At 55.3% G+C, this 23,081-nt stretch overlaps 1 protein-coding gene across 3 annotated transcripts in view; it reads left to right on the top strand.

The window, feature by feature from the left end:
• MRPL14 (mitochondrial ribosomal protein L14) overlaps positions 1 to 18,257 on the top strand; it is a 38,272-nt gene extending 20,015 nt beyond the window's left edge. The window contains exons 4-7 of one of the 3 annotated variants that reach the window (XR_008956199.1): positions 11,172 to 11,291; positions 13,233 to 13,312; positions 17,002 to 17,120; positions 17,931 to 18,257. The gene's annotated coding sequence lies outside the window, so the exon portion shown is untranslated. Of the gene's footprint in view, positions 1 to 11,171; positions 11,292 to 13,232; positions 13,313 to 16,909; positions 17,121 to 17,930 lie in introns of all 3 variants that reach the window. The other 2 variants (XR_008956198.1, XR_008956197.1) reach the window with 2 other exon arrangements.
• Positions 18,258 to 23,081: the final 4,824 nt, after the last annotated feature.

The following is a 23,081-nucleotide window of genomic DNA, read 5'->3' as shown; positions in this document are numbered from 1 at the left end:
ATCATGAATTTTCTGAAAACCACTTAGGAAGGGGCCATACCTACCCAGCTTGTCGGGGCAGAAAGCAGCATTGCCGTGAAGAGCTGGGAGAATCCTCTGACTGGGCTGGGCCGGGTGGCAGTGGGGTGGCCCTGGGGCTGGTTGGGGAGGAGGGAGGGTGCTTGTGTTGCTGTGGGCTGAAGCCTCCCCTCTGGACCCTGCAGCCCTCACTGGGTCCCTGGGCTTCAGAGCCCACCTCGCTGCCTTCTCTTCCTTCCTCGGAGCAGCAGGGCGCTTCCTCCTGGCGGTCCGCCTGGGTTGTGGACCCCACCACTGGCAAACCTCTGCCTCTTCGGAGCACTTTCACTTTGCAGAGTGCTCTCCCCTTTGTGGTCTCACCTCATGCCTACTGCTAAGGTGTCTTCCAGCCTTGAGTTCTGGGACTCCAGCCTTGGGGACAGCTCTGGGTGTAGGCCAGGTTGATGTCTTTATTTCACAGACGGTACAGCTGAGCGTGCGGTGGGGTTGGGTCCCGTGTTCTCTCTATGCTCTGTGGGGCCTCTGCTGTGCTTTGTACGCCCTTAGCTGGGGCCTTGTCACACCACTTTGTAATTGGGCAGGCCCCGTGCGCTCAGGAGTGTCCGCCCGTTCTCTAGTCTCCCTGGTGCTCGGTAGGTACACAAAACATATTGACAGCTCAGAGGTTAAAGTTTGGATTCTCTCTCTCTTTTTTTAATTTTAAGATTTTATTTATTTATTGAGAGAGAGGGAGGGAGAACGAGTGGTATGGAAGGGGCAGAGAGAGAATCTCAAGCAAACTTGGCACTGAGCGTGGAGCCTGATGTGGGACTCGATCCCAGAACCCCGAGATCATGACCTGAGCTGAAATCAAGAGTCGGACGCTTAGCCGACAGAGCCACCCAGGCGCCCCAAAATTTGGATTCTTAATTTAGGAGTCTGTGTTTAGATGTATAGGAGTGGGCAAAATTAAGACATTTACAGAGGATTTCCAAGGACTGGTACTGGACAGGGTTGCACACCTCTGTGCAGATTCTTACCCTCGGACTTCACCCACAGAGGTCAGATGCCCAGTGTTTCCTGCTCATAGGACGTCTGCCCATGCTGAGTCTAGACTTCACCAGTGAAACCAGAGTTCACGTTCATGTCCGAAGTGTCAGTATATGCCTTCTTGGAGAGAACCCATGACGAGTGTGGCTTTTGGCCGTACCTTTGATAGCTCTTGCCAGGATAGCTGGTGTGAGAAAGGAGCCCTTTACTGGAACTTGCTTGCTTGCTTTTCCAAATGATAAAATATTCCCCCTCCTAAACTTGGTTTCATCTGTATGAAAATTTTAGTACCTTCAAATGTTCAGGCAACAATATAAAAGAGAGTTACAAGGTGGCTTGTGGGGCAGTTGTTTGTAGAGGGGCTCAGAGGGCAGCCATCCCTTCAGGCTGGGTGAATATGGGATGGACGGAAGGAGTGAGACAAAGGTAAACCGCTCAAACCTTGCTGCAAGTTCATCGGGTTCAAATGATGTCCTTGGAAGCAGTCAGCAGTCCTCAGGCTCGGGCAGGGGACAGAAGGAGAGTAGAAACGAAAGAGGAAGAGTTGCATGTGACAGAGTGACAATGTGCCACCATAGCTGGCTTCAGCATTCAGTGCCAAGGCTGTTGGTTGCTTCTTGTTGACAAAGCTTTTCCACCTTCCTCCATTTTGATTCCTCTACTGTCCCCACCCGGAAAGATACTGAATAAACACACTTCTTACTACAGTTGAATTTCTAAATCTTCACCATGTTTAGGAGAAAAGAAAGCTGTGCAAGAGATAAAGCAGTGGTGCTCAACTGGGGACATTTGCCAGTATCTGGGGGCATTGGTGATTGCCACGACTGGGGGTGGCATTAGTGGGTAGAGACCAGGGCCAGTACTAGACACGCCACGATGTACAGGACAGCCTCCGCAACAAAGAACATCAGCCCCGAGTGTCGACAGTACCAAGGCTAGGAAACCCTGGGGTGAGACTAGTTGTGTGTAAGGGGACAGAGGACATCTGGGAGTCACAGTCAACCATTGGTCCCTAAATAATGGTGTTGAATTAGAGGAGTGAAACCCTCTAACACTGAAATCCATGAAACTGTATTGACTGCTGTTTATCTGCCATTTTGCCCTGGCTTGAGCCCTTAAAGGTAGAGCAGCAGGTAATGGGGAATTTAGAAGGGCTGCAGCTTCCCAAAGGGTTGAGAAATAGACCAACAGAATCAAGGCCATCAGAGGACTAGGCACAGGGCTTGCAGAGTGTGGGTGGAGGGTCCCAGATCGCATGAGAGTTGTGGGCTGGGGTTGCGGGCAAGGCTGTAGGTTGGGCTCAGCCATTGCTCATGGGTTGGTCATGGAGGCTAGTCACTTTTCTCAGAGCTTTGGCTTCTGCCCCTGCCCCCACTCTCCACGACCGTCCTAGTGATGGCGCTTGCAGCCTTCTTACCTGACAACTCTTATAACCTTGGAGTCTCTTTGGGTTTGCCTTGCTTTCCCTGTGCATTCTTAGTTTTCATGGAGTGCTGCCCACTTTCCTACAGTGGAGTGGCCCCAGCTCAAGGCCCAACACAGTGCCAGCACGCTGTCTGCTGCCGAGTCACTGTGACAGTCCAGCTGCCCACCAGACGCAGCTGTCCGTGTAGACATGACATCTCTTTCAGCCTGGGGTCTGAAGGCTGATTTTGTGCCAGGTTTGTGCCGGGCACTTTACACATTCTTACACAAGCAGTCCTTGTGATGACACTGTGACCGTTGTGCCGGCTACGTGAGTGAGCTAACCCAGGCAGGTGCCAGGCTGGGATTTGAAGTCAGGTCTCTCTCACCTCACAGCTCCTGCTCCTTCCGTGCACTGACCTGTGGTGGAAATCTTTTTTGGTAACGTGCCCTCCCTCAGCTGTTAAAGTCTCCTGGAAGCATCGGTTGGGTGGCCACTGCGGAGACCTGTGGTTGCTTCCAGTTTTCTCTGAGGTCGGTTCCTTCCAGCCAGCCAAGGGCAGCACTTCCCGCTGGAGGCCTGCTCCCTGCCTTATTTGTCAGCCCTGTTTCCTGTCCCTTGCAACTTGAGCTTCAGCTCCAGCCGAGGAAGTGGGCCTCCCCTTGCTCTCTGGACCGAACTGACTGGGGCTTGTGCCTGCTCCTGGGTCGCAGTGCAGCTCTCAGCACCCAGCACTGGATTCTCAGTCTTTGCTGAATGGTTTATCAAATGAAGAATGCAGGTCTTTCCCTGCCCCCATGAAAAAGGCTGCCTCTGCCTCTCCTAACCCATTCCCACCTGGAAAAGCCAGGCCAAGGAAGTCCTGTGTAGGCCAGCTAAACAGCTCTGCTCACCAGGTCCCGTCAGCGTGGAGACCTGTACTTTGTTTCCCCAACCCCTTCCACTCACCTGCTACCTTTATGCCCAGGGAAGCCGGGTGAGCCCACGCCTGTGCCTTTGCACATGTATGGCCTGGAATGTCCTTTTCTTCTGGAGACGCAGTCAGTCATCCTATGGAGCCCTGCTCAGACAGCTCATCAGTTAAGTTCTGATCCACTGACATTTATTGACCCCTGGGCCAGACATCTTAATTTGCCTGTCAGAGTCCCTCTTGCCCCTTTCTGCCTAGTACTGTCCCAGAGGCTAACCTGTACGGACAGCACTGGGGGCTCCCATGCCCTCTGACTTCCAGTTGGGTTTGGCCAGGAGGAGGCCCCAGCAAGAGCTCACAGGACAGGAGGAAAGAGAGGGTACAGGGTACTTGTTGCTGTCCCCTGCCCCTGCAGGGCTGGCCGCATTCCTCAGTCCCGTGTGTCTCGTAGCAGCTCTGCCACACTCCTTCCAAGAGCCGTGCCCCAGGGGCACTGTGGAGCCCCTTGTGCTTCCTACACCTTTTTTTTTTTTTTTTAAGATTTTATTTATTTATTTGAGATAGAGCCAGAGAGAGGGAGCACAAGCAGGGGGAGCAGCAGGCAGAGGGAGAAGCAGGCTCCCCACTGAGCAGGAAGCCCAATGCTGGACTCGATCCCAGGACCCTGGGATATAACCTGAGCTGAAGGCAGACACTTAACCAACTGAGCCACCCAGGCACCCCTGCCCACACCTTTGTTAAACCCTCTTCAAATGATCTTGATGGAGTGGCCCACCTGTGACCTACTAGGACCCTACTGGATACCAACATGGACCATGTGAACCCAGACGGCGAACGGTCCCTGCCCTGGAGAAGCTCCTGGGAGGTGACGGGGTCGGTTCATTTGATGGGAAGGTGTCAGGAAGTGTCTGCCTCAGTAACCATTAGCCTGGGAAACCCAAAAAGACTTCCCGAGGAGATTCCTTGAAGCCGGAAGATTAGTCAGTCAAGTGACATTCTAAAGTGGGAGTGCCTTTCATCCCAGCCAAAGGCAGAGATGTGACACTGAGTGGGGTGGACCACGAACTGCCAACCGTGTGGGGGCCCTAGAGGCCAGCGGGGCTGTACCTCACTTTTTCACCCCCTGGCTTTAAATACCCCGAGGCTCTTCATCCCAGATTGCTTTTGTCAAATGGGCCAGGCTGTTGTGCAGAGGACAGGGAGATCAGTAAGTTCAAGAGTTGGTAAAAGCACGAGGGTAGGGCAAGGCAGGGGTGAAGGGTAGCGGTCAGGACGGGGGAAATCGGTACTTAGCAGTTTGAGACAGTTGGGCATAGAGGAGTCATGTTGGGAGATAGGGCAGGGGTCCAGAAACGCAAGATAGCACAACCAGACTGTATGGGGATAGGTTATCAAGGGCTGAGCTTTGCCTTTAGAGGAATCGTGTGGTGGGAAACAGTGAAGGAGAGTGGGCGGGGAGGGGAGGAGCCGAGCATGGGGCAGGCTGCAGGCTATGCCTGCGGAGGGGAGTGTGGCCAGCTCAGGGGGTGACTGGCGGTGGCCTGGGCCAAGGCAGGGAGGGGAAGATGCCTGCAGCATCCCTGATACGGCTGGGGCCAGGTCTGACTGCCTGTGACTGGGGGCATGGGGCTTGCTAGCTGCCCTCTGAGCTACTTTCCTGAAATAAAGTACATGCATGATCCTGAACCTTCAGTCTTAAAGTTGCTGGGCCACCCAACTGTGGAACTGCCCCAAAGGTGGAATGGGCAGGATCCGGTGAACATTTGGAAGTGGAAGGAGGTGAGGGTGCAGCTTGGGGGGGCTGGTGGGACCCGAGGAGAGGAGAGGAGGAAGGGAGCTCTTTTCTGGTTGTCGAGTTGCAAGTGTTTGGGGGACACTAAACACAAGGTCGGGGAGAGAACAGAGTGTGGAAGGTTACAGAGTCATCAGGATGCACGTGGTCACCCAGCGAGAGAGGAGGGGGAGAGGAGCCGGCAGCCAGGACACAGTCCTGGAGAGTTCTGGTGCAGAGGTGGCTGGGCAGGAGATCAAGAAGAAATGGGAGGGAGGGAGGAGGGCCGGGGAGTGGAGTCCTGGAGGCACAGAGGTGCAGTGTGAGGAGGAAGTGGTCACCCCGATCCCATGGGACAGGGGCACTTAGAAGTGAGGTCTGCAGAGGGATGGGTGGCATGACCACCTGGATGTCACTGGCGGAGAGTGGGGGAGGAGGCAGCCCGCAGTGGGGCTAAGACAGATGAGGGCAAGCGGATGGTCACAAGGAGTGTGGAGGACTGCTTCAAGAAGTCTGGCAATAGAGGACCGAGAGAGGGCAGCACGAGGAATGCTGTAAACGGCTGGGAGAGGTCTGGGCAGTTTGTACACTGGTGGGTTCTCCTTGCTGGGAAGGGGTCTTTGGTAAGAAGATGCCAGCATATGTAAAAATCACCAACAGACGGAGGCCAGCCTTGAAAATTCCCTGAGCAGACAAAACCAGTTTAGTCATACAAGCCAAGCTTAATTTAGCTTATTTTGCACGACTAACTTGACCTGGGTTGTATCTTGCTTATGCCTCTGGAAATCACAAGCAAAACTGAAACTTTTCCCAAGGGTGATATGAGGTAACACTGACTAATTCCCTGTCATTTAAGAAAACTCTGGTATCATAACCGGTCACTGTGCAGAACAGTCACTGCTTCCTCAGCGTCGTAAACTGCTTTAAAGCCGTCTACCTGAACCTCATTCCATGTGTTGGTTTGAGTGCTGAATGCTGCTTTGCAAGCTTGTTGGTGTGTGCACCACAAGCTTTTCTTACCACTTGGGTGATCGCTGGCTTTACTTCTATTATTTTGGAACTTTTGCTACCCAATAAGTACCAGGAAGTCAATATCATCAGCACGAGAAGACGCATCGTTGCACGGTCTACCTTTCACCCTGAAGGCCCTCCGGTGACAGCCAAGCTGGAGGAAGGGCCCCCGGGAGAAAAGTAGAGCATAGCTGCCTGATGGAGAGCCAGGGCCCTCGGCAGAGGTGGGCTCGGGCACCAGGAGGGGTGGATTTGGGGGGTCCATCCCTCTGACTTAGGCCGGACGAGGATGTGATGGGGCAAGTAAGCAGCTGTTGGTGGCAGCCCGTGTGGGGAGACTGCATTCCTGGGCACCTAATGATCGCTGGATAGTGCCTTTGTGGCCTTTGGGACGGGTGGGTGTTGCCTAGGGCTTAAGGCAATTAGATCACATTTAGTGAACACTCCCTGCCTGCCAGCCCTCTTCCAAGCGTTGGGCGTGCTGACACTATCTTGTCTTCCCAAAGCCTTAGGAGGTAAGGGTTCTGGCAGTCTTCCTGGGCTGTGCCCCATGCCGCCGAGGTAGGGACTGAAGATCTGATTTGGTAGAGTAACTGTCTCAGGTCCCAGGGCCAGGAGCTGGTGGAGCTGGGGTGCTTGGCCTCTGCAGCTGGCTGCTGGAGGTGGAGGCTACAACAGAGGGGAAAGCAGGGGAGCTGGAAGAAAGGCAGCGAAGGGCACCTGGGCCCTGAACCTGGTGGCAGGCTGGGCTCTGGGGGAGGTCAGTTTGTGTATAGGTGCGGGTGGGCAGGACCTTGCAGGGTTCACTCCTGAAGGCCTTGGGAGGGGGAGGCTGTCCCTGGGGGTGGGGGGTGGGAAAGGTAGGGATCAGCTGCCCAGAAGGAGGGAGACGGCTGAGGATGGAGAAAGAGTTGTCAGTGTGCTAGGGCACTGGGCCCCTGTGGTTTCCTGCTTATGCACTAGAGGGGTCTGCCCAGCAGGGCTCAGTGGCCATGTGGCCGGTGGGAGGGGTGGGGGAAGAAGGTGGCCACGGACATCCTGGGTCAGGGTCCGCAGGGCCCCCTCTCTCCCAGTGGGTTTGTGGCCCCAGGACAGAGTTGACTCCACCCTCTTCCACTCTGGGTCTTGACTCCAGGGGGTGGGGACAGTGCTGCCACCTGGAAACATTGCTTGAACGCACCTGTCTTGCTTTTGTCCCCTGTGAGTTCCTCGAGGACAGAAGCAGTGTCTGGCACACAGGGTGACTGCATATTTGTTCCATCAGCCTGGAAACTCCTCAAGGGAAGGGGCTGGGGCTCCTGTCTCTCAGGAAACCCTGGCCCCACTTCGGTCTCTGCCTCTCCAGCACTTGCGAACACACTAATACACGCACACATCCATGTTCATACACACGAACTCACACTCCCAGGCACGCACGTACACTGCTGCTTTGGTCAGAGCTGCCCCTGAGCAGAACGTCTTCAGGAGCAGGGTCTGTCCTGGGGCGTTGCTCTGGTGGGGCCCACAGAGGCGGGGCGGGGACGCTGTTTACGGTGTTTCTCATTTGTCCACAGCAGATTTAGGCTCCGAGCCCAAGAGGGTTGCAGGCTCTGGTTGAGCCTTGGCCCCTGCCCTTGAGAGGGTCCTGGTTGACTGAGGATCTTGGCCAGAAGGAAGGAGGCCAAGGGCAGGGACACAGAGCAGTGCCTACCGCTTGGCATCGGGGTCCTCATTCTTTTCACGGCAACCCTATGAGGCAGGTATGATCGCGCTTTGTAAAGTGGAGACCGAGGCTCGTGTTCATGAGGTGCCCACGGCGAGGGGTGGAGCCAGGATCTCGGCTAGGTCAGGCTGCAAAGGTCATCTCAGCAGTAGATGGAATCCTTGTCGGTTTTCTGGGAGGGAGGAGGCTTTACGCTGCCCACCTTGCCCTTTGGAGCACATAATATGGTATTTGGTAAAGGCACACAAGGTCACACAGGTTGGTGCTTCTTAGCTTTTAGGAGGCCCTCTGAAAACCAGAAAACCTGTGAGAGTTATGGCCCCTCTCCCCAGAATAGTCCACACATACAGAGGCTCGCGTGGATAAATTGGGGTATGATTTCAGGGGTTCAAGGCCCCCAGTGGCTCCCAGGTTGAGAACTCCCATCAGGTGTGTTTGTGAGCAGTGTGACCGACAAGAAGAGGTGGAGTCCTTGCCCCGTACAGGCCTCCTGCCATAGTGCACCGTTTTTAATCATGAAACCTGGGAAAAATTTGAACGGCCACCGAGAGGGGCTGATTTGATCAGTAAAGCCCATCCGGACACAATGGTTCCAGGAAAGGATGGCGTACGTGTAAAGAGATGTGGCTCTCCAAGACATATTGTTGGGTGGGGACAAGCATGTTGAAGAGTGATAGACACACACACATCATTTACGTAAAATAAAATAAAAGCCCTCGACAATATGACTTCTTTCTGCATGTGTGGAAAAATGTGTGTTGAATGCCCAGAAAAAGGACTGGGCTCATATCCCACAGGGAGCTGGGCAGTTCCCAGGCCTGGCAGCCCTGGACGTGGAGGCCTGGAGTCTCTTCCCAGGAAGCCTCCACGAATGGGTGAGTTGAGAGCTGGCTGGTCATCAAATCAGGTCAACCCTGTGACCTGGCAGTTCCATTCCCTGAATCTTCAGGCGGGGCCAAGGGGTCCTGTGCAAGGACGCTCCCGGCAGGATTGTTGAGGGGGGGAGGAGTTGGAGGGAACCCGGATGTCCAGCACCCTGAGAGCCGGGGCGGGGGGGCGCGGAGGAATAAATGGTAACCACCAGGGACTAGCAACAGGGATGGGTTTTAAAAACATGGTGCTGAGAGAACAAAGTAAGAAATACATGGCGTACTGAGCACTAATTTTAAAAAATACATGCACTCGTTTTGCAAGAACACATACAAATGGTTGGCTGCAGGTGGGGACGAGGAGTGGGAATAAAAACCAGATAAAGACAAAGGGTGTGTGGTGAATTCAGTCGCCTGGGCAGGTGAGGAGGGAGGCCCTGCTGGTCAAACCGACATTTCTGTGCACATCACGACATCTAGTGGGCACGAGGACTCTCGGCTCTCTGATCCCAGAGCCTGTGCTGCGAACATTTCCCAGGACAGCCCGGCAGGGGGTGGGGGCTGGGAGGTGGGGGTCGAGGGGGGTGTGGGAGGATGTTTCCTGGCAGGGCCCCTCAGGAGAGGGGCAGGGACAGGCTGGCTGAGATTTGCTGTGGGCAGGTCCAGGGGTGTGTGGGGGGGATCTGAACTGATGCAGGGGTGGGGAAGCTTCAGACAGGCTTTGCCTTTCGCCAACCACTGAGGCAGGCAGGGGCAGAGGCTGGGGCCCAGACGCTAAATCCCCTCATGCCTACCTCAGTCGTGGCAGGAATCATCTGGCGGGGTCATCATGAAAGCAAAGAGGGAAGAAGATGGGCCTGGGGTCTGTGGGCATGGACAGAAAGCTCTGGGTGGATAGGGTCACTGGCAGCAGGGCCTGGGGCCGTTGGCAGCAATGGACCATGGACCCAGGCCAGGTGGGGTGGGGCTGTGTGGGAGTGAATCAGGGTAGGTCCTGGGGTGAGATCCTGCAAAAATCCCACGTTATCTACTGTGAAGCTCCTCTGCTCTCCCTAAATACCCACCAGACAGGTTGTGGAGGTCATGTGTGATCAGGGAAGTAGGGGGAGGGGTGGTTACCAGCAGGGCCAGTGATCTCTGCGGTTTGAGGGACTCTACCCTGCTCGACCTCCCTCTGTAATTCGCGACTCCCCACTCCCTTCCTTCTTCTTCCTCTCTTCTCCATCATACTCTGTCCCCTCCATTATGTTAGCTCTCCCTTTCCCCATCCCCAGCCTCTCCTGCCTCTGCACCCGAGTTCTCTTCCTAAAGCACAGAACAGCTTCGCCTGTTCAAGAACCTTCCTTGGCTTCTCATGGCTTGTGAGTCAATTCTGACATCCTCGATAAGCACTCAAGTCCCTCATAATCTGGCCCAACCTGCCTCCTCACACTTGTCTTCCCCGCTCTGGAAATGCATTGCTTCTCATCCCCCAAACGGACCGTGTGCTCCCAGTCTCCAGCCTCCGCTCAAGCTGTTTTGAATACTCCTTCTCCCCACTCCTCTGCGGGGTAAAGCCCTCCTCATCCTTAAAGGCCCAGTTCAGTTGTTCACACCTCTGCAAAGACTTCCCTGGTGAAATGGCCACCCTCCCGCCCTTGTCATTAAATCAGCTGTCATTAATCCCTTTCCAGCTACTGCATTTTTGGAACAGCCAGCCCAGTGACTTGTTCAGCGGGTAGAAGAAAGAAGTGTGGGTTCTGACAACAGACTGGTAGAGGAATCTCGCTTGGCCGCTCACTAGCTGTGTGACCGTGGGCAAGGTCGTTTACCTCTCTGAGCCTTAGTTTTCTTATCTGCTGAATGCGGGTGAAGCTCTCATTACACAACCCAGATTCCTCACCCCAGTCTGCAAGGCCTTGTCTGACCTGTCTCCGGCCCCTGTCCTGTAGCTCACTGTGCCCCAGCCGTGCAGGCGCCCCCCAGCACCCCACTCTTCATTCTTGAACATACTAAGTCCTTTCTTGCCTCCTAGCCTCCGTACCTGCTGTTCTCTACCGGGAGTGCTCTTCCTTCTCCTCCACCTCATTTCCAGTGTCACCTCCTCAGAGAGGCCCTCTGCCACCATCCCCTAAATCACTGGCTCCACTCTGCTTTGTCCCACCTTCTATGTATTTTCTTCCAGGGCTTACCCCAATTTAGAATTTCCCTACTTTTTGACTTGGTTGTCAGCTCTTGAGCTCTCGAGGCTGAAGCTTTTGTCCCCGGGATTATGGAAGATGACCAGACTTAGTACGTTAGCCCTGGCCTCCCCTCTTCCACTTGCTCATCGGGGAGCCCCTCAGGGCAGGGAGTATGTCTCTGTCACGATTGTATTCTTAGCACAGAGCACCATGCCTGGCCCAGAGTGGGCCCTTAGTCCGCATTTGCTGTCTGTCTGCCCATCCTTGTTCTTCTCCCTTCTTTTCTCTTCACAGCTTCTCGCAGTCTCCTGATGGCTCTTAGTGCCCGCCAGGCTGAGCCTGGCACCTTCCAGAGTAGGAGTGCTTCCCAGCCAGGCCTCTTACTTTGCTTCCAAGCCAAAACCAGGATTTTCGGTGAGGAGTTTGGGGTACACTCCTGGCTGCAGCATCAGAGGCCTTGACTATGCCCTCAGGGTCACTCCAGGTGGGAGGACAGTGACCTAGAATGGTCTGGTCTAACCGGAGAGACTTGGAGAGGGCCAGGAGGTCCCAGTGATGACCCTGGGCCCCTCCCAGCTAGAAGAACGTGGGCCGTGAATCGCTGAGCATGAGTGGGGTCCACATAGTCTAATGAAGCCTCATTTGGTTCACAAGAAAATTGGTCCCTGAACGTGGCTTGTCCCTTCGTAAGCCGAACTAGGGGTCTGGTAAATGGGAGGTGCTATGGCTCCATGTCAGCCCCTTCCCTGCTGGAGGACAGGCCGCCGGTGCCAGGATGCAGGGGGCAGTCTCTTGGGAAGCAGAGGCTGGCCGGTGAGGATGTGTCAGTCAGCCTGGCATCAGTCTGCTGCTGTGGGGACCAGGGGCTGGGGAGAGCCCCCCTGGGAGGGATGGACCCCAGGGGCCCCGCCGTCCCCCCACCCACTGAGCAAGTGAGGCAGGATTCACCCTCTGCCACAAGAGGGACACTTGAGGGGCAGGTCAGGCAGGGCTGTGCTCCTCAGGTTTGAGGATTTACCAACAAAATTTCAAAAAGTCATTTTTGGGAACTGATGTAAAGGTTGCCGGCATCTTATTTTATCAAATAAGGACATAGGATAATTTAAAAAATTAATTTCTTATTACTACATCCTGAAAATGAACATTGGGGCGTCTGGGTGGCCCAGTCGGTTAAGCGTCTGGCTTGTGATCTCAGAGTTGTGGGATCGAGCCCTTATTGGGCTCTGTGCTCAGCACGGAGTCTGCTTGTCCCTCTCCCTCTGCTCCTCCCCCCCTCAAATAAATAAACAAAATCGTCTTTAAAAAAATGTAAATTTTAATACAAAGAAAGAATAATCTTTCTCTGGAAAGGTTTTTAAAATTATTATTATTTTTTTTATTTTTAAAGATTTTTATTTACTTATTTGACAGACAGCCCAAAAGCACAGCCAAGGGGAGCGGCAGAGGGAGCAGGAGAGGGAGAAGTAGGCTCCCTGCTGAGCAGGAAGCACGATGTGGGACCCAATCCCAGGACGCTGGGATCCCGACTGTGGGATGACGACTCTGTAGACAGGTGAAACCACAGTTAGGAGCCAGCTCTTCGGAATTGTTGGCTCAGGTGTTTGGATGTCTGTGTGTGTATAGGAAAATGTTCTGGAAGCAGGGAGCTGCCCAAGTGGTGTGTTTGGAGGGAAAAGACAGTGCTCCCCCATCCCAAATATTTCTTGGATGAATCCAGAAATTCTTTACTTCCCTATATCACTCAGGGAATACTTTATTTCCCTATATCCACTTTCTGTGAATTAACTAGTTTCCTATTTGGTATTTGCAAATATCCCTTGGGCAGGTTTGCCAGGGAGCAAACAAACCCTGGACAAGTGTGGCCGTGTGTGTGTGCGTGTGTGTGTGTGTGTGTGTGTGTGCGCACGCGCGACCTCTGGGAAGGTGTTTGTCCAGGTGAAACCTGGTCGGGATCCACATAAGGGCCTGTGTGGGTGAGAAAGGAGAGGGGGGAAGAGGGGCAGCCTTTGCTGAGCTCTCACTGTGTGTCAGGCACTGTGCTTGGGGCTTTTCCTCACGTGCGAACTCACTGACTTCTCCCAGCAACACGGAGAGCTGCTGCTGCTTTTAAAAAATGTATTGTCATTTTTTTTAAAGATGTACTTATTTATTTTAGAGAGAGAACAAGAGAGCGGGGGCAGGCGGCAGAGGGAGAGAGAATCCCAAGCAGACTCCACGCTCAGCGCAGAGCCCGATGCGGGGCTCGATCCCACAACCCTGAGATCGTGACCTGAGCCGAAACCAAGAGTGGGAGGCCCCACTAACTGAGCCACTCAGGCGCCCTGAGAGCTGCTTCTGCTTATCTCCATTTTCCAGATGAGAAAACTGAGGCCCAGAAAGGCACGGTGGACGTCCAAGATCACAGGGCCAGTGGTGGAGCCGGCATATATATCCAGGTCGGTCTGAACTCAAGGCCGGAGCTTTTATTTCTCCAATGGGTCAAGGCACAGGAATGTTTAACATCAACTCGAGTCCCAAATTTGTCAGCATAGCATCCGATAGACGTGTGTTTTATTTGTTCTTTCTGTCCCGAAACCCTGTGGCTAACTCAGTGCGGGCCACCCCCAGGCCCGTGGAGGGAAGGGTCAACTACTGACTACTGATCGGGCCAGGCCCTGCCCTTAAATCCCTTTTTTTTTTTTAAACTTAAACCTCCCCATTCCTCCTCCCCCAACCCCTGGCGACCGCCCATTTGCTCTCTGTGTCCATGAATTTGCGTGTCGTGCACATTTCACGCAAGTGGCATCCACAGCACGCGGCCGGCCCTCTGTGAGCGGCTTCTTTGACGCAGCGTGGTGTTTGCAAGGTGCATCTGCCTGGCCGCACGCACCGGTGCGTCGTTCCTGTTTATGGCCGAATAGTATTCTGTCGTATGGATATACCACGTTTCGTTTCTTCGTCTCAGTTGACGGACATTTAGGTGGCTTGCACCTTTTAGCGGTTGTGAATTGTGCTGCTCTGACGTTGTCGTGCAGGTTTCGTCTGGACACCTGTTCTTGATTCTTTGGGTACATACGAGGAGCGGCGTTGCTGGGGTCATATGGCGAGTCTATGTTTAACTTACTGAGGGACCGCCAGACTGTTTCCACAACAGCTGCATCGTTCTCTGCTCTCGGCAGCAGCGTGTGAGGGTTCCAATTTCCCCACCTCCTTGCCAACACTGGTTATTTTCCTTTTTATAGCCATCCTAGTGGGTGTGAAATGGGATCTCATTGTGGTTTTTGATCGCGTTTTCCTAACGACTAATGGCATGAATCATCTTTGCCCTTAACTCTTTGGGGGGGGCTCCAGCAGGCCCCTTGCCCCCTGCATGCCTCAGTTTCCTCGTGCCTAAATTGGGATGCCATCTCGGGTTGTTGTAAGGGTGAAATGGGTGACTCATGCAGAGAGCTTAGCACCCGTGCCAGACATGCAGCAGGGACTCTCAAGACCGTGTCAGGCAGCCCCAGTCCCACCCTTGCTCAGGTAGGGGAGAGGCTGCCTCTCGGGGGACCCTCCTGGCTCAGACCAGCTGGGACTCTGCAGGGTCAGTTAAAGCTGTCGCCCTCTGCCCGGCAGTCCGCGCCTCTCTGCCTCCACCACACTGCACTCCTCAGGGATCTGTGAGCCTTCAGAGGCTGGGCTGCGACTGGTTTCCAGTCAACCAAGAAGATATTTCTGGAGTGTAGCAGATCCCCCGAGGCCCTTTTTCCATGTCTGCGCACCCTCCCTGGCCTCTGTGTGCTTTCCCTTCTGTGGGCTCTCTCTCTACACACTGCACTCAGCTATTGGACCATACTGGAAGTGCCTGGAAGTTTGCACCCCCAAAGACGCCCTTAACCAACAATTGGGGTGCAGGTGAGAGAGGGCTCAGCTCCCTTGCCTGGCATGGGGAGAACCCCAGAGTCCCCTGTGAGACAGGCAGAAGCCAGCCTCTGCACCCTCGTTGGCCCACCCTGCTTCCCCCAGTCCCTCTTCAGTGTCTGCTGGGAGCACTGCCTTAGGAAACCACTGAGCTGGGAATCCCCATCTCAGGATCCACTTCTGGGGAACTTGACCTAAAACCTGGAGCACCTACTGTGTACCAAGTCCTGTGCAAAATGCTGAGATAGACACTGATAAACAAGATGTGGTTCCTTCCTCCAAGGAGCTCACAGCTTGGTCGGGGCTGGTCCTGATAGCAGTCATAATGCTAATGGCCAATGTTGCACACCTACTGTGTGCCGGGCACCAGGCTGACGGCTTTACGTACCTTACTTCATCAAAACCCTTCTGGGGCGCCTGGGTGGCTCAGTCGGTTAAGCATCCGACTCTTGATTTCAGCTCAGGTCATGATCTCAGGGTCATGAGATTGAGCCCCCGAGTCAGGCTCCATGCTCAGTGCAGAGTCTGCTTGGGATTCTCTCTCCCTCTCCCTTTGCCCCTCCCCCTGCTTGCTCTCTCTCTAAATGAGTAAAATCTTAAAAAAAACCAAAACCCTGTAACCCTCTGTGCGGGGATGGTATTATCACCACCACTTTACAGGTGAGGAAACTGAGGCCCAGAGGTTAACTAATACATGATCTGGCATTGCACAGCTCGGAAGTGGCAGCACTCACCCGGAGTCCCATGTGTCGGCCCCAGAAGGCCCTTGCTCCTGGAGGACCACTGCACTGTGTGTCATCTCTTTGTAGGGGGCCAAGCTTCAGGGGGAGGGGGAGGGGTGCGCCAGCTGCTCCCGTTCAGTAGAGGACAAAGCTTCTGCTGGGCTGCGCTGTGACTGGTGGCGAGGGTGCTTCACAAGCCATTTGTTACTGATCTTGGTTACCTTTCTGTGACTGATGTTTTTTAAAAAGATTTTATTTATTTATTTGAGAGAGAAAGCAAGAGAGAGAGAGAGAGCAACGAGCGGGTGAGAGGTGAGGGGCAGAGGGAGAAGCAGGCTCTCCACCAAGCAGGGAGTCAGACGTAGGGCTCGATACTGGGACTCTGGGATCATGACCTGAGCCGAAGCCAGACGCTTCACCGACTGAGCCACCCAGCTGTCCCACTATGATTGATTTTAAGTAAGAAGAAAAAACAAGTAGATTCAAGCCCAGCTCTCTGATACAGTCACTCCCTGCTCACTTACCTTCCACTGTGCTTTTCAGAGCAAGAGACCAGTGGAGGTCCTGCCCCACAGCAGCACAGGCTTGCCCTAGGTGAAGACCCCATCCCATGGGTGGTGGTATAAACGGGGTACCGGCTGCAGCCTTGCCTGGTCTCCACACCATCTGAGCTCCCGGGAGCGGGTGCCTCAGGCTCTCATGGGGGAAGGAGATGTAGCCATTGGCCTGAGCTGCTTTGTCATAGAGGACCCCCGCCCCCTTCCGTCGATAACCACCAGACCCTTGGGAAGGCAGAAGTACCATCTCAGGAGAAGCCAGGCTGTTGCTCTCGGGGCATGTACTGGGGTGGTTAAGAGCACAGACTCAAGGCAGATTGCCTGGGATCAGATCCTAGCTCTGCTGTTTATAAGCTGAGGGACTTGGGAAAAGTTACTTAATCCCTTGATGCCTCAGTTTTCCCATCTGTAAAGTGGGGACAGTAATCACACTGGCCTCTTAGGATTGTTGGGAGAATGAGTTGAGATTATATATATAAGGCAGGCAGGCAGAACTCTGCCTTGCACACAGCAGGAACTATACAAGCGTTGGCTGCTATTACTACTGTCACAAGAGGACTGTCCAGGCCTGGCTATGACTCCTGATCACCCAGAAGGCCCTGATAGAGCCCCTGAATCTGGACATGCTCTCCTAGACAGACGTCCCTGGAACCCTCTGTGTTCCTGGGGATGGTTGGGGTGGGGGCAGGAGGAGAAAGGCTTCTGTCTCCCTCTTTCCCTAGCCCTCCCCTCTCTGGCTTGCATCTCACCCATGCAGGGTCCTGGGGATTTGGGGTCAAAGGCCCTAGCAATGGGACTGAGGGCTGAAGGGGATGGTCCCAGGGACACCACCCTAACTCTGGGCAAGGGCACTCTGTCTATCAACCTATAGGCCTCATAGTGAGCGAGGGAGCAGCCGGCCCAGCGTCATACGTCTGTGGATAAGCCAGCTCTGCCACTACCTGACTGTGTGATCTTCGCCAGCTCCTTCCCCTGGTCCTGGTGGCAGAATGAGCATTTATGAAACACTGCCTCATTTGATCCTCAAACTCACCGGTGATTCTGGTCCTCATCATACAGGCATGGAGCAGAGGCCGCAAGAGGTGAGTGACCACAGTAAGAACAGAAAGACGTGGTCAGGGAGGGGCTGGGCCAGCAGAGACCTCTCCCCGCCCCCCACAATAACTGGACTCACGGGGCATTTCCTCTGTTCCAGGCATGTGCCGTTAAGGTGAGGAACCTAGGCCACAAGCAGGTAGAGCCAGAAACAGAACTGAGTCTGCTTAGATGTGGCACCAGTGCCTGACCCTCGGGCCTCAGTGACGAAGGCCAGATCCCGGGGCTCCGCTCTTGGTGCCAGGACCATGCCTCTGTCCTACACGTGGCCCCTGGCCAGACAGGCAGGCTGAGAAGATGCAGGAAGGCCTTGGCCACTCAGAGGGCAGGGGGCTGTGTCTCCCCCTATCAGACTGGGGGCTGTCTGAGGTCAGGAACTTGTCCCCTCAAATGATAGACTGTCTTATTGGCAACCTTCTCCTTTTTTAAGTTTCTATCTAGTAGAGAAACTTGAAAACATACGCAGTAGAGAATTAGCGTAATGAGCTACCGTGCACCCGTCCCCAGACTCAGCGGCTCTCAGTTCATGGCCAGTCTGGTTTCCTCAACCCCCTACCCACTCTCCCCTGCCCCCGGCCTGAGAGGATTTTGAAGCACACCTCGGGCTGCATATCGTTTTACAGATTTTTCTGAATGTGCATCTAAAGATAAAGACTCTCCTTCAAGAAAAGGACAAAAATCCCTTAATTATAGAGACTTTTGTGAAGGCGAGGACTCGCTTCTCGTTTCCTCCTTGTATCCAGCTCAGGGGAGCCCCGTTGCCCTGGGTTTGAGGTTCCTTCTGCTTCCATTTCCAGGGTGCGAAAGATGCCCAAGCTGGATGGGCCCGGAGTGGATTGACTTTGGCCCAGACCCTCCTCTGCCAGCGGAAGGCGGGGGCAAGCTCTGCGGGCAGCCCGGCTCTGACCCGCCTGCATGGGCACCTGGGTCCCCCTGCGGCCCGTGTCCAGGACTTTGGGACCGTCGCCCCTTGTGGCCCTCACCTGTAGTTAGTGGGCATCACTGGCCTGTCTCGTGTAAACACCCTTTCCTCCCCTCATAGTATTGGATGTGGCTCTTTCCATTTGTATGATTCCTGCAAATGGGCACTGCCATTTTGAAAAAAAAAATTTTTTTTTTAACTGTGGTGAATGTCATTGTGTTCATTGTGTTATAATCTTCACTCAGTGCTGTTTTAAAAATCTAGCCTTGGTGCTCCAAACTGCTGTTCCATTTCCCATGATGTGCAGCCTCACTATTTTCTGCCCACCCCCCCTCGTGGGAACGAGCTGCGGGCCCCCCCTGCCTGGCCCGCAGGGACCTGGCTGACACTCCCGGGATGCCGTCATGAGTGGTGCTCCTGGGTCACAGGACACCTTGTGTTTCATTTGACAAAGCATGGCCAACCCGAGTCCACAGTGTGCCACCTAGCCTACACCCGCCTGTGCGAAGGGCTCCGGTGTCCCTTTGTCCCCCCCCCCCCCCCCCCGTGCTGGGCTTTATCCAGCCCTCTCATTTTTGCCCATCCATTGGAGGTAAGTGATGTCTGGTGTTTTTCAGCACCGTTTCTCATGTGTGTTTGCTTTTGGGGTCTTGTCTCCTTTCACTGCCCGTTCATGTCTCTTGCCCATTTTGGGGTAGGGTTGCAGTCCTCTTGTTGCTCTGCAGGTGCTCCCCGTATCCTCTGCTCTAGATATTAATCCTTTGCAGGTTCTGACATGGCCAGCATCCGCCATCACTGTCATCTTCAGGCACTTTGAAACCTAACTCCTCTCCCTCCTGCCGGCCGCCCGGCTCCTTTCTGAGTGGATGGCACAGGTGAGGCCCTTCTCACTGTCTTCTGCCCTTTTGGTAAATGCCAGGCATCCGGGACAGGGTACATCCTGCACCAGGAACTTGCTCTTAGCACGGGGCTAGGGCACGGGGGAGGGAGTGACTGGCCAGAACAGGACAGCAGCTGCCCCAGAGCCCTGTCCCTACTTCTCGGGTGCCCTTGCCCCTGACAGGTCTGGGTCCAACTGGTTCCTTCATTCACACTTACCAGCACCAGGTTGGATCATGATGTCGGCCCTTGGCCCTCCAACCCTGCTCCTGGCCTCAAAAACTTCAGCTCAGTGGAGGGAAAAATCATACCCACTGACCACAGAGGTGGCTTGGTGGAAGCCTCAGAGAGAGGGCACTCCGGAACACAACTTGAACTGCTGCCATAGCTGGTCAGGGAGGGCTTCCCAGAGGCGGTGCCTTTGGTCTGGGCTTTGGAGGACGCATGAACATTCTCCAGGCCTCAGCAGGGTCTCAGTTAAAGCCCCAAGTGGGAATAACAGTGGAGCTTTTCATCTTTGTTTCCAGGGAATATGATTTCGAGGTCTTTCCCTTTCATGGAGTTGAGGGGTCTTTGCCCCTGGCTTCTTCTGAACAGGGGCCAGGGTGACTCACAAGGGAAAGGAGGCTGGCTTGGGGGTTAGCAGATCTGCCTTCTCAGAGAGACCTTGGGCAAGTTCCTTTTCCTCTCTGGACCTAGGCCCCCTCATGTGAATGAGGAGGGCCTGGGGGGGACAGAACTCTCCCAGGACCCTTCAGAATGCCCAGAATGATGCCACATGCCAGCAGTGGCTGTCTTACCCTCTTCTTCACCCCCTGTACCCTTCAAGGGACAAGGGCATTGAGGGGAGTCTGCCCTGGGTCCATGGCCCCAGGACCTCCCCAGCCTCTCTGCTCTGTAATCCCCCTTTCTACCAGACCCAGGGCAGACTTGACTTCTTTACAGGGTTTGTTCTCAGAGCCTTTGGGATTTCCCTTGCAACAGCTCCTGTGAGTTGCGCAGGTCCCGTGTGTTAGGCTCTAGGCTCGGTGTTTCACTTCCTTTACTTCTCACAAGTCTGTGAGGTGGGTACTATTATACCCAGGGGCTCAGAGACAGTAAGCCACCTGCCCAAGGTCACCCAGCTTATAAGCGGCAGGACAAGGATTCCATCCCAGCCATGTGCCTGCTCTAGAGTCCATTTCCTCTGCCTCCGCCCCCATGGGTCCACCCTTTCCTAAACTCCAGCTGCCCTGTTAGCATTCCCTGGCCAAGCCCTCTCTATACTTCTCCTTGCTTCCAAACCTTGATCTCACACAGACACCTCCGCCTTTCCCAGGTTCACCCCTACTTTCCCCTCTGCCGTCCCTCACCCTCTGTCGCTTTCGTGCTCGAGCCTCTTTAGCCCTTCGGGGCCTGTCTCTGTTACTCTGTATCTCCCTGGAGTGCCCCTGGGAGCTGGGTGCCTGCACTGAGCCTCAGGGATCCCTGAGGCTCCTCATTGGGCTCCAGCCCTGTAGCACATGCTGGCCCCGAGGATGGGCTTGCGTGGGGCCTCTGGGCCTCACATCCCTCGGGGTCACTCGCTTTCCTGAGGTTGAACAGGCTGAGCCATGGAAGAGGTCACGCTCTAGGGCCCAGCAGGGCTGGAGATCAGGGCCCTGGCAGCCGGCCTGGCACATGCCCGAGGTGGCCAGCTTGAAGGTACGTGCTTGTTCTGCTGGAAGCTGCCGGATTATCAGAGGGGAGTGAATGGGCTGGGACACCCCGTCTCCTAGGACGTGCAGGGACTCACGCCACCTGGGGTGGGAGAGTGTGTGTGTGTGTGTGTGTGTGTGCGCGCGCGCGCGCGGGCATATGCGTACATGCTAGCTGTGCTCACTCCTGCTGCAGACCTGGCCCCAAAGGAGGGGTGGTGGGAGTTCTGGGTCCAACACTTGACTCCCCTGCATCTAACAAATGCGGCAGAGTGTCTGGGGCCCAGCAGGCCTCTGACTCATCTGCACTATTATTTTTATAGCTAGGAGCCTAAATCACATTTTCTTCTCCCCTGGGCAAAGCCTGTCTCCCACATTTGAACCCCAGCTGGTGGCGGGCTAGGAGTGGGGGCGCGAAGCGGGCTGGAAGCACGGCTACCCCGGCTGTGTCCCGAAGCCGCCCATCTCCCAGCTGCATAGCCATTCCGCCCCTGGGCCTCGGCTGCCGCAAATGAGCAGGGCCAACACCACCGGGACGGTAGCTTGGAGTCCGCAATGAACAGTGGGGTGTGTCCGTGGTGCGTAAGTGCCACCACGCAACATAAACGTGCGGTGATGTTCCTGGTCGGGATCTTTTTCTTCCACTTAGCACTGTGCTAGGCCCGGGAAGGGTGATCGGCACCCACCCCCCAACTCTTTGTTAAGGCCTTAGCCCAGATGCTTGAGAATGGTTTGGGTTGCCTCTTGGCCTCGGAGCCATGCAAGGCGGTCGGATGAGGAGCAGCGGGTGAAGGAATGAGTGAAGGAATACATGAAGGGACCTCCATGTCCACAGGTGTTGAGACAGAGGCTACCCCACGCCTGCAAGGTCATGACCGGCCGGACCAGATGACCTTGGAGGTGACTTTCCACTCAGGTCCTTTCCAGGTACTGTGACTGGAGCTGAGTTTGCCCCCTTTCTAAGAGACCCTTGCTCCCGAGCCTCCCGGTGGCTGGTGCCGGGCTGCACACAGGACCTTGTGCCCACACACTCCTGCTCTCAGGGGCTCTTGGGGGAGCCTGCAGCTAGCAGAACAGAGGCATATGTAGGTCCTCTGATGGGCCGGGGGGAGACAGGAGATGGGAGGACATCCTTTGCGAGGTCAGAGCTGGGTGGTGTGTTGGCACAGCCAGCCCTTTGTGGGGCAGCCTGGAAGGCTTCCTGGAGCAATCCGTTTTGAATCTCAATGTGGGAGCCGGTGGGCTGGCCCCTGGTCCCAGCCATCACTGGCTTGTGGACTGGTATGTACCTGCCCCCTGCTTGCCCAGCCATGCCCAGCCCAGGACCCTGGCGGGCAGGGGGGAGGGGTGCCCAGCTGTGGGGGCAGAGGGTGCGGGCAGGCTTCAGTTCTTGCCCACTCACTTGGGTAGTCTCTTGGGAAGCTGGAGCTTGTAGGTGTGGTTCTGACGCCATGTGACTTGGCCCGTTCTAATCTCTTAGACCCCATTTCCTCTCCTGCAAATGCATGGTTAGCAGAGGTGGTCACCCAGGCCCCCTGGGACTCTGGGTGGGAGTCTGTTGGGAACGACCCGGCAGGCCCAGCCGAAGACCTTGTGTCCTGGAGTGAGCTGGGGGTGGGGGAGACTTCTCTTTGTAACTGCCACCTCCTGGAGGGCCAGGAAGTTTGGGGGCTGGGAAGTACCCCCAGCAAAGTTCATTCTCTGGCATCTGCCCCCTCCGCCTCCCTATCCTTCTACCACATTTTGTCCCCTCAGTGTTACATTCCACAGAGGAAAGTGATCCTGCACTCAGGGCCTGAGGATTATGGGTCAGAGAGAAGCCGGTGTTGCCCTGGGAACACTCTTTCCCACAGGTACCCTCCTACCCCCACCAAACGCTGGGTTTGGGGTTGATCCCGGCACACGCCAGCCTGAAGGAGCAGCGGGGCATCTGGGGTTAGGGGGCTGGTCAGCCTTTTTCTCCCTCCCTGGGGGGTCAGTGACCCAGGGTGGGGGTGAACTGGGTTGAGCTTCTAGTGGGCCCTCCCAGGAGGTGGCTAGGGGCTAGGTCCTGGGGTCTCCACGTGCCTGGGCTCCCCTGCCCCCTCACTTCTGCCCTGACACCCCTCCCAGGCTGAAGCCCCCCTATCCCTACTAAGCTGGGGATTTCCGCCGGCTGAGCCAACCGCCTGACCCTAATTATGGCGCCTTCATCCTGTTGGGGTTAAGCTCCCAGTGGCCTTCACTGCCCCCACCACAGAGGGGAGGCCTGGGGTCAGAGATGCAGGAGGCTCAAGCCTGGTGGGCCCCCTCTGGGAAGAGCTGATGGCCAGTCTTCTCCCTGGGGGCCTCAGAGGGTGAGTCCGCGGCTTGTCCTGGGGGGCCGGGTGGACAAGTTAAGATGTTCTGAGAATGCTGGGGAAGGAAGGCGTGGTTTCTCTGGAGAGCCCTCAGGACAGGGCGGGGAGGGTGGGTATAGGCCTGGGGAGCTG

This window comes from Ursus arctos, unplaced genomic scaffold (assembly GCF_023065955.2).
Source record: "Ursus arctos isolate Adak ecotype North America unplaced genomic scaffold, UrsArc2.0 scaffold_29, whole genome shotgun sequence".
In the NCBI taxonomy this organism is placed as follows: Eukaryota; Metazoa; Chordata; class Mammalia; order Carnivora; family Ursidae; genus Ursus; species Ursus arctos.
Note: the sequence above shows the minus strand (reverse complement) of the source record. Positions and strands in the feature narration are given on the sequence as shown.